The 12,051-nt window shown below is 44.6% G+C and overlaps 1 protein-coding gene and 1 long non-coding RNA gene across 3 annotated transcripts in view; one reads left to right on the top strand and one right to left on the bottom strand.

Annotated features, from left to right (window-relative positions):
* Positions 1–12,051, bottom strand: part of LOC137538295 (uncharacterized) — a 97,014-nt gene that overhangs the window by 15,109 nt on the left and 69,854 nt on the right. Inside the window, exon 2 of the long non-coding RNA XR_011024740.1 lies at positions 11,004–11,095. This is a non-coding gene — a long non-coding RNA (uncharacterized lncRNA). The remainder of the gene's footprint in view (positions 1–11,003; positions 11,096–12,051) is intronic.
* SBF2 (SET binding factor 2) overlaps positions 1–12,051 on the top strand; it is a 604,108-nt gene that overhangs the window by 579,284 nt on the left and 12,773 nt on the right. Inside the window, exon 42 of one of the 2 annotated variants that reach the window (XR_011024738.1) lies at positions 7,959–8,350. The exons of the other annotated variant lie outside the window; for it this stretch is intronic. The gene's annotated coding sequence lies outside the window, so the exon portion shown is untranslated. Of the gene's footprint in view, positions 1–7,958; positions 8,351–12,051 lie in introns of those variants that run through there. 2 annotated transcript variants of the gene reach the window in all.

The raw sequence follows: 12,051 nt of genomic DNA, 5'->3' as shown, positions 1-12,051 counted from the left end.
AGGTAATAGAGTGAAGCCGTTCAGAGAGAATAAAAGATCGGAATATAGAAAAAAAAAAAAAGAGTAGAAAAAGGAAATGTATAAATCTGAGAAAAAGAAACGAGAAGGAGTTTCCCCCTCAGTTTATCCAGGGATCAGATCAACTAAGGATCTGTCAGATGAGTCTCCATATCTTCTATCTATCAAGATTATCACCAACTTTTTGGTACTCCTATCGGTATTACAGAGACTTCAGATTTGATGCTCTGCAGAGACTCGCCGAGATTTGGTGCTCTGAAGAGATCTTTGAGCATTTGGTGCTCTGCATTACATCTGAGCCCCGGAAGGATCTTCAAAGATGCTTTGCCGGGACTCAGAGATAATTACAGAGATGGGACTTGCGGCGAGGGGCGGCAGATGTTCAGTGGCTGTAGGTAAATTGCTCAGGGGTGCATGCCTCAGCTGCGGGGGGCTTTGGCTCTGCGGGGACGAACAGATTGGGAGCTCTGGGGGTCTCCTTATTAACCATAGGCTTAAACCCCCCTCCCCCCCCCCCCCCCCCCCCCCCCCCAGTGACCAGGCCATTTTTTACAAAATAGGCCACTGCAGCTTTAAGGCCTCGCCTTTCCCCCCCAACCCGCCCTTTTCTGCCCACCATCAGAGCTTTCTTTTGGTGGGCTCTGATCGCTCCCAGGATTGTTTGTTTATTTTATAGAAAGATTTGTTTTTCTTATAAACTTTTATTTCCCTATCCCTCCCTCCCCCTGCCAGCCTATGACAGCGATCGGCTGTCATAGGCTTCAGCCAATGAGAGCTCATTACTCTCCTGCATCCCAGGGGGACAGCCGTGTCACGCGGCTGTCACCAGTACAGCACTGCCGTAGATTGCAGCGCTGTACAGACTAAATAGACATCCGCAGTCTAACAGTCTCCTAGCGGCATCATCAAAGCGGCGCTGCGCGCACGATCTGCAAATCCCTGCCCCAAGACTTTACGCCGATGGGCGTTAGGCGGTCCTGGGGCTGCCGCCGCGGTCACGCCCATCGGCTAGTAGTTAAAAGAGAGACAACCCAAATGCAGTGGCGAAGACGTGCATTAGTTTAGACCTGCAAAAATCAGGTCTAAACATGGTAACGCTCATGTCTGATGGGAAGCATCGCTTCCCGGCAGTATGAAAAGTGTAACAGTATAGGGTGTAAAGAACTCGCTTGGTGATAATATCGCCCAAGTAAGTTCTTTACTGTCCGGGGGTGTTTACATTTAACTGCATTAGGTGATGCCCAACTAGTTTACCCACTTCCCGACCGCCCAACGCACAGAGGCAGCCGGGAAGTGGACCCCGCAAGGACCGCCGCATGCACAGAGGCGGCGGTCCTTGTAGGGGCATGGGCAGCGCGATCGCGTCATTCGTGACGCGATCGGCCGCCGGGGACTGGCTCCGCCCACCTCGCGCTGTAACCCGCCGGCCGTTCGGAAGCACCGGCGGGATACTAGCACCCGGATCGCCGCATACAAAGTGTTTAATACAGGCTGCCTCTTGCCCTGGTGGTCCCAGTGTCCGAGGGACCACCAGGGCAGGCTGCAGCCACCCTAGTCTGCACCCAAGCACACTGATTTCCCCCACCCCCTTATCGCCCACAGCACCCCTCAGACCCCCCTGCCCACCCCCCAGACCACTGTTTGCACCCAATCACCCCCCTAATCACCCATCAATCACTCCCTGTCACTATCTGTCAACGTTATTTTTTTTATACCCTAAACTGCCCCCTGCTCCCTCCTGATCACCCCCCCCCCAGACACCCCCCCCCCCTGTGTACTATATGCATCTATCCCCCTGATCACCTGTCAATCACCCATCAATCAGCCCCTGTCACTGCCACCCATTAATCAGCCCCTGTCACTGCCACCCATCAATCAGCCCCTAACCTGCCCCTTGCGGGCAATCTGATTACCCACCCACACCAATAGATCGCCCGCAGATCCGACGTCCGATCACCTCCCAAGTGCAGTGTTTACATCTGTTCTCTACCCTAAACACCCACTATTTACCCATCAATCACCCCCTGTCACTGCTACCTATCAGATTAGACCCCTATCTGCCCCTAGGGCACTCAATCACCCGCCCACATCCTCAGAACGCCCTCAGACCCCAGCCCTGATCACCTCGCCAGTGCATTGCTTGCATCTATTCCCCCCTCTAATCACACCTTGAGACACCCATCAATCACCTCCTGTCACCCCCTAGCACACCTACCCATCAGATCAGGCCCTAATTTGCCCCGTGTGGGCTCCTGATCACTCGGCCAAACCCTCAGATCCCCCTCAGACCCCCTTCCGATCACCTCCCCAGTGCATTGATTGCATCTATTTTCCCCTCTAACCACCCCCTGAGACACCCATCAATCACCTCCTGTCACCCCCTAGCGCTCCTATCCATCAGATCAGGCCCAATACAACCTGTTATCTAAAAGGCCACCCTGCTTATGACCAGTTCCACAAAATTCGCCCCCTCATAGACCACCTGTCATCAAAATTTGCAGATGCTTATACCCCTGAACAGTCATTTTGAGACATTTGGTTTCCAGACTACTCACGGTTTTAGGCCCGTAAAATGCCAGGGCGGTATAGGAACCCCACAAGTGACCCCATTTTAGAAACAAAGACACCCCAAGGTATTCTGTTAGGTGTATGACAAGTTCATAGAAGATTTTATTTTTTGTCAAAAGTTAGCGGAAATTGATTTTTATTGTTTTTTTTTCACAAAGTGTCATTTTTCACTAACTTGTGACAAAAAATAAAATCTTCTATGAACTCGCCATACACCTAACGGAATACCTTGGGGTGTCTTCTTTCTAAAATGGGGTCACTTGTGGGGTTCCTATACTGCCCTGGCATTTTAGGGGCCCTAAACCGTGAGGAGTAGTCTAGAAAACAAATGCCTCAAAATGACCTGTGAATAGGACGTTGGGCCCCTTAGCGCACCTAGGCTGCAAAAAAGTGTCACACATGTGGTACCGCCGTACTCAGGAAAAGTAGTATAATGTGTTTTGGAGTGTATTTTTACACATACCCATGCTGAGCACCCAAAGGTATTCCGTTAGGAGTATGGTGAGTTCATAGAAGATTTTATTTTTTGTCACAAATTAGCGGAAAATGACACTTAGCGGAAATTGATTTTAATTGTTTTTTTTCACAAACTTGCAACAAAAAATAAAATCTTCTATGAACTCGCCATACACCTAACGGAATACCTTGGGGTGTCTTCTTTCTAAAATGGGGTCATTAGTGGGGTTCCTATACTGCCCTGGCATTTTAGGGGCCCTAAACTGTGAGAAGTAGTCTTGAAACAAAAATGACCTGTGAAATCCTAAAGGTACTCATTGGACTTTGGGCCCCTTAGCGCAGTTAGGGTGCAAAAAAGTGCCACATATGTGGTATCGCTGTACTCAGGAGAAGTAGTATAATGTGTTTTGGGGTGTATTTTTACACATACCCATGCTGAGTGGGAGAAATCTCTCTGTAAATGGACAATTGTGTGTAAAAAAAAATCAAACAATTGTCATTTACAGAGATATTTCTCCCACCCAGCATGGGTATGTGTAAAAATACACCCCAAAACACATTATACTACTTCTCCTGAGTACGGTAAAACCACATGTGTGGCACTTTTTTGCAGCCTAACTGCGCTAAGGGGCCCAAAGTCCAATGAGCACCTTTAGGCTTTACAGGGGTGCTTACAATTTAGCACCCCCCAAAATGTCAGGACAGTAAAGACACCCCACAAATGACTCCATTTTGGAAAGTAGACACTTCAAGGTATTCAGAGAGGAGCATAGTAAGTCCGTGGCAGATTTCATTTTTTTTTGTCGCAAGTTAGAAGAAATGGAAACTTTTTTTTTTTTGTCACAAAGTGTCATTTTCCGCTTACTTGTGACAAAAAATAATATCTTCTATGAACTCACTATGCCTCTCAGTGAATACTTTGGGATGTCTTCTTTCCAAAATTGGTTCATTTGGGGGTATTTATACTTACCTGGAATTCTAGCCCCTCATGAAACATGACAGGTGCTCAGAAAAGGCAGAGAGGCTGGAAAATGGGAAAATTCACTTTTTGCACCATAGTTTGTAAACGCTATAACTTTTACCCAAACCAATAAATATAGGCTGAATGGGTTTTTTTTTTATCAAAAACATGTTTGTCCACATTTTTCGCGCTGCATGTATACAGAAATTTTACTTTATTTGAAAAATGCCAGCACAGAAAGTTAAAAAAGTAATTTTTATGCCAAAATTCATGTCTTTTTTGATGAATATAATAAAAAGTAAAAATCGCAGCAGCAATCAAATAGCACCAAAAGAAAGCTTTATTAGTGACAAGAAAAGGAGGTAAAATTCATTTAGGTGGTAGGTTGTATGAGCGAGCAATAAACCGTGAAAGCTGCAGTGGTCTGAATGGAAAAAAAGTGCCTGGTCCTTAAAGAGAACCCGAGGTGGCATTTCATTACGTTAGTGGGGCACAGAGGCTGGTTGGGCACACTAACACCAGCCTCTGTTGCCCCATCGTGTGCCTCAAAGACCCCCCCCTGCTCGCCGCTATACCCCCGCAGTGCTGGCGACACGCAGCGTGTCGCCAGCACAATATTTACCTAAGCGCTGTCTGTCAGCGCCGCTCCCCCGCCTCCTCCGCATTGCCGCTACCCGCCCGCGTCCCTTCCCTCCAGCTGATAGGAGGGAAGGGACGAGGGCGGGTAGCGGCGATGCGGAGGAGGCGGGGAAGCGGCGCTGATAGACAGCGCTAGGGTAAACAATGTGCTGGAGACGCGCTGCGTGTGGCCAGCACTGCGGGGGTATAGCGGCGAGCAGGGGGGGTCTTTGAGGCACACGATGGGGCAACAGAGGCTGGTGTTAGTGTGCCCAACCAGCCTCTGTGCCCCACTAGCATAATGAAATGCCACCTCGGGTTCTCTTTAAGGGGGGTAAAGCCCACGGTCCTCAAGTGGTTAAGAACTCGTCAGTGCTTGTCGCTGGTTAGTTTGGTAATTGGATATGGCTCATAGTCTCATATCTTACAGAGTCTCTGTAGATCACTAACCAACAATCTGTTGAGATTTTGCCCTTCTATTATTCACTCCGATAGGATGTTAAAAGACCACCATGGCAAAAAACGTAGGGGGCTAAAATCTGACAAAACAGACAGGTATTGGGCCAGTCCATCTCCTCATAAGGGATTCTCATGGTTTTCTTTGTTTTCAACAGCATCTCCTGAACAGCAGTTGCAAAGTCTAACTGACAAAATAGCGTGCAAGTGATTAGGGAGGCTGGCTGATATATCACTATTTTGGCCTTTAAACTGTTGTTCAGGAAATGCTGTTGAAAAACAAAACCCTGAGAGTCCCCATGAGGAGATGGACTGGCCGAAAACCTGCCGGTTCTGTCAGATTTTAACTGCCTACTTTTTTCGTGATAGTGGTCTTTTAAAGGGATCAAAATATGTACATGGAACGCATATACTGTACAACAATTACTATACATTTTACTGGGACTATATGTGTATATATAAAATCCTAAACCATGCAGAAGACACAGCGCTATCTTTACAGTACCTATAATAATCATTTCCAAGCTGGCCGCTGTAGGTTTGTATGTCTGTCCGCGCCAACACGCCCCCTTTCTGCCCCCACTTGCTGTGAATGGCCACTGAGATTAGCCAGGGTGCTGATTGGATGGCATGTACAGCGGGAATATTAGTACAATAATAAACGATTACATTCTCTTTTGCTTTATTCCTTTCAAAGTCTAGAAATTAAAAAGACAATTGAGTGTATGGCTTGGGTATGGGATGAGGTATAGTACAGTATTAGTCTTAAATGTAACAGTAACTCTACCAGTGATGCAATCAGAAACTACCTGTATCCAGCATCTACCAATCCCCTGTAGGTACCGGATAAATGAGATTTTATCATTTGCATAAGTGAGCTGTATATGAAGCTGTTAGAAGCATGTAATAGCAAGGTTGGGGGAGAGAATTCGTAGAGGTGACAGAGAGGGGAGAATGTCGTTAAGAAAAGTGGAGGTTAATTTATGCTATAATAAAAGGATGAATGTGGGAGGGGTTTTTTCTTTAGGTGAAGATGGTAGAAAGTAATTAGCGTGTCAACGTGAGGTTTGAATGAGAGTGTGGAGTTGAATGTTTCACCTAAATTATGGCATGATGAGCAGTAATGGTTGGTAAGCCATCCATGTTGATTTTGCCTCCTGTCTGGCAGGAGACATGAATCTTTAGGTTGTTAAATGTCAGTTCTAATGGTGTCCATATGAAGTTCAAGAAAGTGAGAGGACTTGAAGTAGAAGATCTCGTTAAAAGGGGAACTTCAGCCTAAACAAACATACTGTTATTAAGTTACATTAGTTATGTTAATTAGAATAGATAGGTAATATAATTGTTTACCCACCCTGTTTTAAAAGAACAGGCAAATTCATGGGGGCTGCCATCTTTTTGGTTGAAAGGGAGGTGACAGGGAGCATAAGACACAGTTCCAACTGTCCTGTGTCCTGATAACCCCTCCCAGCTGCACACGCTAGGCTTCAAATGTGAAATTCAAAATGTAAAAAAAAAAAAAAATTGCACCAAAACAGCAGAACGAGAACAACATCAGAAATCCCATCATGCTTTGCACAGCATCAGTGGAAAAATGCCCGGGCAGTTTTCTTCTGTGCAGCTAAAAATGAGGCTTGTATAAGAGAAAAAAAGTTCTGATGCTGTGAAACTGTTAGAAAAAACTCCAGGCCTTTTCAGTGCTGCTGAGTCGATTTTTAGTCTGGAGGTTCACTTTAAAACAGTTGGACAGATATTAATGTTGCCATATCCTTATATGCCCAGGACCCACCGAACCCTACCTGTCTTGATCGCTGCAAGCTGGGTTGGTTGTTGTAAAATCCTTGACTTTTATTAGCCAATATATGTGCTGAGAGATACGGCCTTGCAGCAAGGCCTTAAAGCTGCAGTGGCCTATTTTGTAAAAAATGGCCTGGTCACTGGGGGAGGGGAGGTTAAGCCCATGGTCCTTAAGTGGTTAATAAGTAGACCCCCAGAGCTCCTAGTCGGTTCGTCCCCGCAGAGCCAAAGCCCATCGCAGCGGAGGCATGCACCCCTGAGAAATTTACCTAAAGCCACCGAACGTCTGCCGCCCCTCACCGCAAGTCCCGTCACTGTAATTATCTCTGAGTCCCGGCAAAGCATTTTTGAAGCTCTTTCCAGGGCTCAGATGTAATGCAGAGCCTCAAATGCTCAAAGATCTCTTCAGAGCACCAAATCTCGATGAGTGTCTGTAGAACACCAAATCTCGGTAAGTCTCTGCCGTATGATGTAAACAGCGGGGATTTCTTCCCCGCGTGCTTACATTTAGCCTGCGAGCCGCGATCGTCGGCTCGCAGACTGTTCACGGAGATACCCTCCGTGAACTGACATGGAACGGCCCCATGTAAATCCACTTACGACCAGCCGCCGCCTATCGGCGTTAGGAGGTCGTTAAGTGGTTAAACTATTGAAGGAACAGAAACATACATATGGGTGGTGTCAGGCTATACATTGGATGTTGAAACCCAAATGAGCTGACAAGACCAAGGGCATAAATGAAAAAGAGAAGGGATCTGAAGACTGAACCTTGTGGTACCTTAAAGTGGCTGTTGGTGGTGTTGGAGAGAGTAACGTTGAAAGTTCTACCAGAGACATTGGATCAGAAAGAAGAAGATATGGAGAAGAAGAGTGAGGGCCAAAAGACGAGCTAGGATCAAGTAAGTTGAGTATAGAATGGTAGCCTATTTCCCAATGTCCTGATGTCTACAAAAAAATGATTTGAATGATTGTATTGCGTGTTAAAAATATAAATTCCGTTCAAGTCACAGCTGTAAATATGGAAACAACAGCAGATGCGATTCTGGAAGCCTATTCTTAATTCATAACCTTTCTCCCTTGTCAGTTTGCTGCAGAAGTGCCAAAACTATGACCGGTGCTGACAAAAATGACATATGAGCTCATGACAATGACAGCCCCACCAGAAGAGCGGCGGAGCACGCGCCAGGGCGTGTGGACAGCCTGTGCTCCGTTACCAGATTCAGCAGATGCACCGGACTCGGAACAGAGAGGACCTATCAACTTTCGCAACTTCTGGAGAAAAAAAAAAGCCCCCAAGGAATGAACATCTGCTGACCGTTTCCTAAATTTAGGAGCTGGAGGCGCTTCACGATTATTTAATGAAGCTAAAAATAAGAAAAAAAGACATGAAAAATTGCTAATACATGGCGGCGACGGGACTTAAGTGGTGATTTGGCTTGTCATCGCCGTGATGAGATCACAGATATAATGTAATAGAAAGCAACAAATTAAATGACATATCTGGCCTATGCTCTGTTTATTCTACGATCTGCATTATTTCGCCCTCCATGACTCTCCTCGCAAGCAATGAAAATTCCACAAAATTTTTTTTTAAAATGTTATGCTTAGTGATGCTCCCTCCCATCTGTAAAGATGTCGCCACCTGTCAGGCCCGGATTTACCTCACAGAAGCCTATAGGCAAAAATGTCCTGGCACCCTAGACTTAATGAGCCTATAAACTACCGCTGAACCGCACTGCAAATATGCTGACTGTCCCAGCTGTCACCTCCCCCCTATTTCCCCTGTTCGGTGTAGGTAGCCACTCTTTCCCCTTAGTATTAGGTAGCCACAGGTACCCTCAATATTAAGTAGCTTGAGATGCCCCCAAACATTAGGTAGTTGAAGGGGGATTTCATCAGTGGAATGCAGTGAAGAGAAGAATGTGCAGCACTCCTCATGTAATTCAATGGTGATGTGCCAGGCTAAGGTCCAGAAGCACCCCGGGCCAACAAGTATGTAGAAAGGTGAAGCCGGCACCATCCAGATAATTTCAATGCTCTTTTATTGATAGAGAAGCATACAGCAAATGACAGCGACGTTTCAAGGCATCTCGACTCTTTTTCAAGCTATTGCTGAATGTCAATCACAACATAACATGCGAGTTCAAACCTTCGGTTTATATATCGTACATGGATATGCAGCAGCCAATGAATTAAAACTTCACTATTACCCAATCATAACAGCCTAACTACTATACGACCTGATGGGAAACTTCTAGACTACTGCTTGATAGGTCCATTCATATGAGGCCCCTCCCAGACATGCGAACGCTGCGCATTGTGCGGCCTCACGCGTCTTCCTGCACAGTCCCCTGTCAGGTCCGCTGTGGGGAACATAGGCAGTGACGGACGGACACCCCGAGGAGAGCGGCCGCTTGCCAAGGTGGGTGTGTGGGGATGGGAGGGGCCTCATATGAATGGACCTATTAAGCAGTAGTCTAGAAGTTTCCCATCAGGTCGTATAGTAGTTAGGCTGTTATGATTGCGTAATAGTGAAGTTTGAATTCATTGGCTGCTGCATATCCATGTACGATATATAAACCTGTGTTTGAACTCGCATGTTGTGATTGACATTCAGCAATAGCTTGAAAAAGAGACGAGATGCCTTGAAACGTCGCTGTCATTTGCTGTATGCTTCTCTATCAATAAAAGAGCATTGAAATTATTTGGATGGTGACGGCTTCACCTTTCTACATCGGTGGAATGCAGAGAACTGGGTGAATAACCTGTCATTTAAACTCTGCTCAGGACTCTATATAGGGAAGAAGGAAGGGAGGAATTCGGAGAGGGAAGTGAGCCACCATTCCATCATCAGACGCCTGTAGGCACGTGCCTACAGTGCCTTATGGAAAATCCAGCCTTGCCACGTGTGATAAATTTAAGAATGTAAATTTAGGAAGAGGAAAGATTTTACAGCAGGCAAACACTGACTAAATAATTTTATAAATCTTGTAAAATATAAGCAAGTTTAAGCATAGTAATACAGTAGAATCCCTTTATAGTAAGCTTAAAGAAAACCTGAACTGAAAATTAAAAGTCAAAATAAGCATACACAAGTCATACTTACCTTCCATGTAGTCTACTCCTCAGTGTCTTTCTCCTGTCCTGTCCTGTCCTGTTTGTTCACTGTGATCAATGGAATTCTCCGTCCTCCATTTTGAAAATGGCCATTACCCATAACAGCTTTCTGGTCAGCACACAGTTAAACTGTAACATCGCCCACTTGAGCCATAGGGAAACATGGACATTACCTGGTACATCAGTTTTCCTCTCAGCTATAACTGACAACAACTGATATTTTACAGACAGCAACTGATATATTTCAGATCTGACAAAATATTGTCAGAACTGGAAGGGATTATTGTCAGAAGAAAATGATGAGCTTCTGAGAGGGACTGATGGCAAGGTAACTATGTAATGTTCATTTGAAGTTACCTCATGTGTTTATTTTAAATATTTTTACTCAGTACAAGTTCTCTTTAAAGGGACCTCGCCAAATAGTTTATGAAATCAGCGCCATGGAATATGTTGCCACTATCAATAATAATAATAAATCAGAAGTTTACTATATCAGAACTGATCAACAGATACATAGTCGGGACCTGGTGACAGAGTTTACTGTAGCCAGATGTTTACTATAAAAGAGTTTAACAAGATTCTACTGTATTCAGTAATGTTCCTCTTCAAAATTAAGGGCAGGAGGGTATAGCCAAGGCAAAAACTAGAATATTTGCAGTTTAAAGAGAGAACAGCAGAGAGTTCCAGTTACAAGTGCACGTTGTTTTCATAAAACTGCTTTATTCAATACTTCTTAAAAGCAAAAGTCCATAAATTCATGGGAAGTGTAACTCACATATGCAACAGACAAGACAATGAGCAAAAACAGAGGTATGGAGGAAAAAAGGGCCAAAAAAATGTATGTCAAGACTGGAACAAAGGAGGATGTGTACATATTTATAAATGAAGGAAGGAAAATTTAGATTTTACCAAGATTGTGAGATTGATTCATGGATGACTTTCTTTTACTGGCCTTAAAATTCTAAAATCCAAAAGAAAAAAAAAGGTCTGCAATTAAATTATGTATTGCTACCTGTTGAATGTCTTGATAAATCCCACGAAGAAATGCCATCTCATTGATGAAACGCAGAACAGATGATGTGAATACTCTGGAGAATTTCATAGCTGTAATAGAAGATAAAAGTTATTAGAACAAACCAATGTGTCTTCTGTTGTCAGAGCTTCAGAGGACTACATGTAACATCTTGGTTTAAACAGAATACTTTAGAGAAACGAATACTGCACTTTGGAGGCTATTGACAATCCGGGTGAAAGGGAGGTTATGGACCATCCGGGTGAAAGGGAGGTTATGGGCAATCCGGGTGAAAGGGGAGACACAGAAAGACTGGTCAGGTCACACTTTCTGCAAATAAGAATTTGTAAATAATCATGCACAAGTTTCCTAATCTCGTTTGAACAAACAAGAAATGTTATACAGCAGTGTTATTGTGATTAGTGTCATGTTGTGTAGTAAAATAAAGAGATATTTTGAAGAAATTGCCAGTTGCTGGCTGGCGTGCCGAACGTTTTGGCATCTGAGTGTTTGAGTCACACCTGGAAAAACCATGTAGTGGGGTCAGACTGGAGTCAGAATATCTAATCTGCATACCAGCTTTGGATTTGGACTTGGAAGAGTATTAGAAGACAAAACTGAAGACAGCACACTGATGTTGTATCAGCGGAACATGGCAACGCAGGTAAGTAACAAATATCCATTAGATGACGTGGCTGGGTACTGAAGCATCCAGTGTTCAACAAAAGAAAGAATGGAAAGAAGTGTGCTTCGTGATGATGACCAAGCCCATCTAGTGGTCAATAGTGTTATATTGACAGGGAGAGTTCCTCCTCAACTTAAAAAAACATATAGATAGATGGATAGATACAGACTAACAGCTGAAGTAGAGTTCTTCCCTAGCTCAGCTTGTTTTGTCCACACAATAGAAACCCAGTCCCCTTCATTAGACAATAATTTAAAAAAAATGTAGCTGGCCAAACTATCTGCACCCAGAGAATTGAGACTGCAAAGCACACAAGTGTAGAACGCTGGCTATAAATGTTGGAGCATAAATGTTTTGTACACA

The sequence above is a fragment of the Hyperolius riggenbachi genome, chromosome 11, assembly GCF_040937935.1.
Source record: "Hyperolius riggenbachi isolate aHypRig1 chromosome 11, aHypRig1.pri, whole genome shotgun sequence".
NCBI classification, from domain to species: Eukaryota; Metazoa; Chordata; class Amphibia; order Anura; family Hyperoliidae; genus Hyperolius; species Hyperolius riggenbachi.
The sequence above is the reverse complement of the archived record's forward strand: the minus strand, read 5'-3'. Positions and strand labels throughout refer to the sequence as shown.